This window comes from Carettochelys insculpta, chromosome 3, assembly GCF_033958435.1.
Source record: "Carettochelys insculpta isolate YL-2023 chromosome 3, ASM3395843v1, whole genome shotgun sequence".
In the NCBI taxonomy this organism is placed as follows: Eukaryota; Metazoa; Chordata; order Testudines; family Carettochelyidae; genus Carettochelys; species Carettochelys insculpta.
In genome coordinates this window covers 85,334,289-85,340,288 of record NC_134139.1, presented here as the reverse complement: position 1 = coordinate 85,340,288, position 6,000 = coordinate 85,334,289, and the positions used below count along the sequence as shown (strand labels likewise).

Sequence of the window (6,000 nt, the reverse complement as noted above, 5' to 3'; positions counted from 1 at the left end):
CATTTGTTTTGCGCCCATTGGCTCCTTAGCAGCGCTTTTTCTAAAAAGCTAAAAAGGAGCTGGTACTCCGCCAGCTCCCTGCCCCTCCCCCACCCAGCCAATCCCAGAGACAGAAATCTTATCATTTGGCACAAACAGCTGCACGAGTTTCCCCTCCCTAGAAATGTAGCCCAGCCTTTTCTGGGAGAAAGCACTTTGAGGGTGAATATTGAATTATTGCAGAGGCACTTATCCTCTCAGAATTAAAACAAAGCCCCTCCTCCCCAGCATGCATGTTACACAGGCCATCAAACTGGTATTGAATGGACCATATTCAGGAAATACAGATGTGTGGTCTGGATTTGGTCCAGTAGCCTGGGAGTGAAAGGCTCTGTGTTACCTACTGCCTAAGCCACGCATTAGTAAATAAGTGTCAGTTATTGACAGTCTTCCCGACTGGGTTTGATTGTGTTCTCTTTACAAAAAGGTCTGTCCGAGTGATGAAGCATTGCAGGGAAAGTTCAGTCACTCCTTCCCAGGCTCTTTTGCAGGTGTTTGTTCTGGAGTACCTTCCTCGTAGCCTGACACATCAGATACCATCTGGCGTGGTTGAGTTGCTCATCCATGCTATCTGTTGTTCCTATGAGGAAGTGTTGGAGCCTGCATGTGGATGCGATCTGGGTATGTTGGAACCTCTGTTTTAACTTTGTGTTCAGAAACGTAAAAGAGAAATCAAATCCTCACCCTGCACCTTCCCCTCCGCCCCCCCAGAAAGAAAATCCCAAAAAAGAAAAATATGGTCTGCCAGAATTATCAAAGGGCTTGAAAGGGCTTTGTTTAGGGACAGCATAGAGCAGTGTTTATGTTCTGCAGAACACTGGTATTCCGTCAACAACTTGTGGGTGTGCTGCGAGTGTCTGACGCTTTTTTTGATATCATAAGCTGATGGTAGATATTTTCTGTTGTTAAAACCAGATACAGGGTTACTACTTCCTTGCTATGATACAGGAATAAATTACTAGTTTTTGGTTTTGCTGGATATGTTGGTGGTTTTTTTGTTCTTTTACAACAGTGTTCGTTTTAAGAAAATTTTGTTAGGTGTTCTGCACAAACCACACTTATCATTTGGTGTTCTGTGGTCTCGGGGGGCAAAAAAAAAAGGTAAGAAACATTGGCACAGAGCGACTTTATTCCAGGGAAGCACTCAGGACATCAGGATGAGTGATTCAGGATGGTCTTGGCATTTTCCACATACTATCCCAGATACAAAGCTTTCCCAGTACTATCATGTTTTGTTGGCTGTAGCTTCTTGACCATACAGCCAATCAGCCCCGATACCTATTTTCCCTTTATCTCCTTTGGGACACTGTGCATTCTATAGGAAGACAGGGTAGAGGAACCCTTGCACTGCTCTGAGCACGGAGATTGTAGCTGGGGGTTGTGGGAGCGGGCAAGGGGGAAATACATGGAGAGCTTAAGTAAGAGAGGCTCCTTGCACCTTCTTCTCTACTTGCACCACATGCCCATGTGAGGACCCGACAGACTCTGCCCCACACTGAGAGAGAGCAGCAGGTGTCATTTAAATAACAGCATCCCATAGGAAGTATCAGAGGAGGTGCCAGCGTTGTCTGGCACCTTGCCTGACAACTGCCCTTTGCATAAGAAAGTCTTGTCTGTGTTTGCCATGGTTGAGCGCCTCAACTCGACTGGCTGTGGGCAACACAAGTGCTCTCCTTTAATGATTGCAGGTTAGCAATAGGCACGCTCCAACTCTAGAGTTCACCGAGGGCCTTTGTGGGCCCACTGAGCAATTGGTTCACAGATTTTCTGCCTCCCGAGTCAGTGGGTCCAAGCTTCCTAGCGTGACCTCAAATCACCACTGGGCTTAACACAAAGCATTCAGCCATACTTATTTTGAAATCAAATACAAGTTTACTAAACGTAACATGGAGATTCAAGTGTATGCAAATAGGAGTATTGGAAACAAATGGATATGTATCTAATACATCCAAACACATGTTCTAGAAAAACAAATCAGCAATCATGTAGCACTTTAAAAACTAACACAATTCATTAGGTGATGCGCTTTTGTAGCACAGACCCACTTTTTAGATCTGAAGAAGTGAGTCTGTCCCACAAAAGCGCATCACCTAATAAATTATGTTGTTAATTTTTAAAGTGCTACATGACGGATGGTCTTTTTTTCTTTTTTTTCAAGAATACAGACTAACACAGCTACCTCTCTGTTACATTCTAGAAACTAGACTTAAGTTGGTACAGTCATGTCTTGTAGAGGTATGCTCACTCTGTGTTTTTGAAGTCAGATTTAGTTATGACTACTCTGCTCCCATGTTCATAATACAAATATGCTGTTAGTTTGTTTCCTCAGTGAAAGATCCCGGGTTTACCTCTGCTCTCTGAAACACCCCAACATTCTGCTGTCTCTGTTTATAATCAGGAGCTCTTCCCACTTTTTTTTCCTCTCCCTACAAATTTCCCCCATGAAGATTTTTGTAGTCTTTTGACTAGCATTTGACTCTGTGCAAACAGGCATTCAGGGTGCAATAAGCTATGACCAGTAAACACACAACCAGTCAGAGATAAGCATCTGTTACCTCCTGCTGGAAAGGGACTTGAGACTTGTCGCTGCCTGGTGACTTGCCTCAAGAACACAGTTTTCAGGATCAATACATGTGCAAATAATATCTTCACATATACTTTGTAATGAGTATGACAGCCTGTGGGGCTCACATGCCCCTCTTAAGTGACCAGATGTATGTCTGACCCAGGGGGTCTCAAGGAAACGCTATGCCCCTGGCCTGCTAATCCCAGGGTGGTGATGTCAGCTCTTGAGGAGGCCACTTAGGGGCCTGGGGCAAAATAGATTTAAAAAAAAAATCTGTCAGGGATGGTGCTTGGTCCTGCCAAGAGGGTAGAGGACTGAACTTGATGACCTCCCAAGATCCCTTCCAGTTCTATGAGATGTGTATGTGTGTATCTCCTGTACCTTCTGCCACCTGGCATGCTAAATCATGCCCTGCTTCAACACACCAGATGTTTACTCTTCTCGAAGGAGATCCACCAGAGCGATACCAAGGAAAATGCTACTTGGGTGACCTAACCACCTCGTGTGCTTTTAACCGGATGGTTGTGCACTTACACCATCCATCATATCTTCTCCAGATTCTCCATCTCTGCTGCACAAATCGTATAGTCGAATGCCCTTCATGGTTCTTGGATTTGAGTCTGTCCTATAAAGATCAAAAGATCAAATACAGTATGATTATTAAACACAGTTTAAAGCTCCAATTTTAGCATCTCTTATTGGGCAAAACTCTGACATCCAATGACACTGAGAGGAGATTTGGAGGGCAAATGGCTTCAAACCTAATGCAAAAGAAGGGGCTGCTAGTTTTTATCTGAGACTTTCCTGTAGATTCCTGCCTAAAACATGTAGTGATTTGCATTTAAATTTCAGGATTTAAAATTTATTTTCCAAGAATGAGCTGGGAGGCTTCAGTCTTTTGAAGTATATACCTCTGCTAAGGGCATGAGTGGAAAGGAAAGCATTTCTGGATAGCTCTTGCACTCTGTTTGCTGGTATAATTCAGGAGGGTGGTAAAGGTTTAACACTTGCCTGAGGCAAGCTTTAGGCATACTGGCATTGCAGCTGTGTCGCTGCTTTGCAAGCAGAAAATTGGTACCATATAGACTGATTAGAGATACACATGCGAGGGATGGGTGGAGAATTTTAAGATGTTTCAAAATATGCAACTGTGTGCACGTGCTTGTTTTGAAAAAAATTTTCTTAGAAAAGTTTTTAAATCAGTATTTTCACAATCTAACATCTATTGACCTGTAGCTGGTCTGCTAACTTGAATTGAAACCAGTGTAATTACACTAATTTTACTGGGGTTGTGCCAGCCTTATACCAGTGTAAATGAGAATGGATTTAGCTATCTGGAGTTGAGGCCCAAGCCATAATTTTGGGCCAAGGTCGGAATTTCATACCCTAAGGCCATTTCTACACAGTCCACTTCCAAAAATTTTTGGGAAGAAGGGGCCTCCGGAAGAAGGACTTCCGTCTGGAAGCCCTCCATCCGCCGGCGGCCGTGCTTCTACATAGTGTTTTGGAGTCTGGAAGAACAGTCTTCCGGACTCCAAATCCCGTGATATTATGCTAATGAGGCATGGGGAATTTGCATCCGTGCCTCATTAGTATCTTTCGCTCCCTGTATTAGCATGCCACTTCTGCAGGAAGTGGTGTGTGTAGAAACGGATTAAAGGTGTGTGTACACTTGCATTCCTCTTTTGAAAGAGGTATGCAAATGAGGTAAAATTGCATATTCAGCACCTCATTTGCATATTCTAATTTCAAAAGAGCTTCTTTTGAAAGAAGAAAGCCAGTGTAGACACTGCTCTTTCTAAAGTAAACCCCATCTTCGAAAGAATCCTTCTTCCCTTTATTTATTTATTTATTAATTTAATTTATTTATTTCCCTTTATTTAAGAATTTGTCTCCTTGAGTCAGGGGTAGGGAGCCTTTGTGTCTAGGGCCACTGACCTGTAAACAAATCAGTTGGAAACACCCTCTCCCCCCAGGCACACACAAACCCCACTGATGTGGCCCCCCGACTGTATAGAGGTCAGGGCTATGGGGTCTGGGCAGGAGGGAGGGATCAAGCTGGGAACTGGGGGGTCTGGATGAGAGGGAGGGGTGCAGGAATGGGCTGGGCTGGGTGATATGGGCTGGAGTGCAGTGAAGGAGCTGGCTGTGGGTGGGAAGGGATACAGGAACAGGCTGGGAGGTGTGGGTCTGGGTGGGAGTAAGGGTGCAGGAAGGTTTGGGATGTGGGATCTGGGTGGGAGGCATTAGGGTGGGAGTGGGAGGTCTGGGAGGGGGCAGGGTATGGGTGGGGAATCTGGGGGCAGGAGAGGGGTTTGGGCAAGATGTGGGTGGAGGATGTATTGGAGTGAGGGGTCTGGGCGAGAGGGAGGGGTCAGGGTGGGCATGAGAGTGCATGTCTGGATGGGAGGGGGTCACAGGAGTGGTTCACGCTTATTTGCTCCACCTCCTTGGACACACATGGACCTGCTCCCAGGCACCACCCTCCATTGCTATGATTGGCCGGAATTCTAGCCAATCAAAGCAGTGGAAAGGAGCTTCTAGGCAGACTGCCAAGGCTGCTGCTGCTTTTTACCATCTCTTCCCAGAGCCTGGAGCCGCTTCCCGCCTACCAGCAGAACCTGCGGTCTGGATCTGGCCCCGGTTAGCCTGACACGGCCTGCAAGGCTGAGGGCTTGAAAGCTTCCATCCCACTATGGGCTGGATGCTGTGGAGGGGAGCCTTGAACCAGAGTCCAGATCCAGACGAGCTGCAGTCCTCATCTGGATCATGGGCCAGGAGTTCCCCACTCCTGCCTTAGGTGTGTACTGAAAGCCATTCTCCTGTGGAAGAAATGTAACAACGCAGCATGACTTGGGTTTGTCACACCCCTGAGTGACATAGCTGGGTCAGTTTAAATTCTGAGTACGGACCTGACCTTTGGATGATATCACTGCCTATATCCCCATCTCCCGCCTTTACTAATAGTAACAAGGGTATTCTCATTCCCCAGTCCCTGAAAACCAGACCAGGAGGAGCCCTTCAGGAATTTTTCAGCATTTGTTAAACTTTTGTCATTCGACTGCTAATTCTCTGAGCAACCTCTCCTGCGCTACTTGACTCCTAAGGCAATACTTATCAACTGTTTTCTCACAACTGCCCTCAGTGTTTCAAATGACATTTTTAGACATCCCTTCAGTAACAATGATCTTGCAGATCAGTCTGTCTTCCTCACCACTTCATCTACTAAGATAGTAGTTTCTAATTAGAACCCCTAATCAGTTTTCTCCCAAAGGACCAGATCAATCCTTGGTATTACCCTGTTGACCTTAATGGATTTACAATGGGAATGAAATGTGTCTGTAGTATTCCAGTTCTGGATGGTCATAGTGATAAGTTGACTGTGCAGTTTTACT

General features: G+C 45.5%; 1 long non-coding RNA gene across 1 annotated transcript in view; it reads right to left on the bottom strand.

Moving 5' to 3' along the window:
• Positions 1–1,884: 1,884 nt before the first annotated feature.
• LOC142011207 (uncharacterized) overlaps positions 1,885–6,000 on the bottom strand; it is a 33,943-nt gene continuing 29,827 nt past the window's right edge. Inside the window, exon 3 of the long non-coding RNA XR_012645001.1 lies at positions 1,885–3,230. This is a non-coding gene — a long non-coding RNA (uncharacterized LOC142011207). The remainder of the gene's footprint in view (positions 3,231–6,000) is intronic.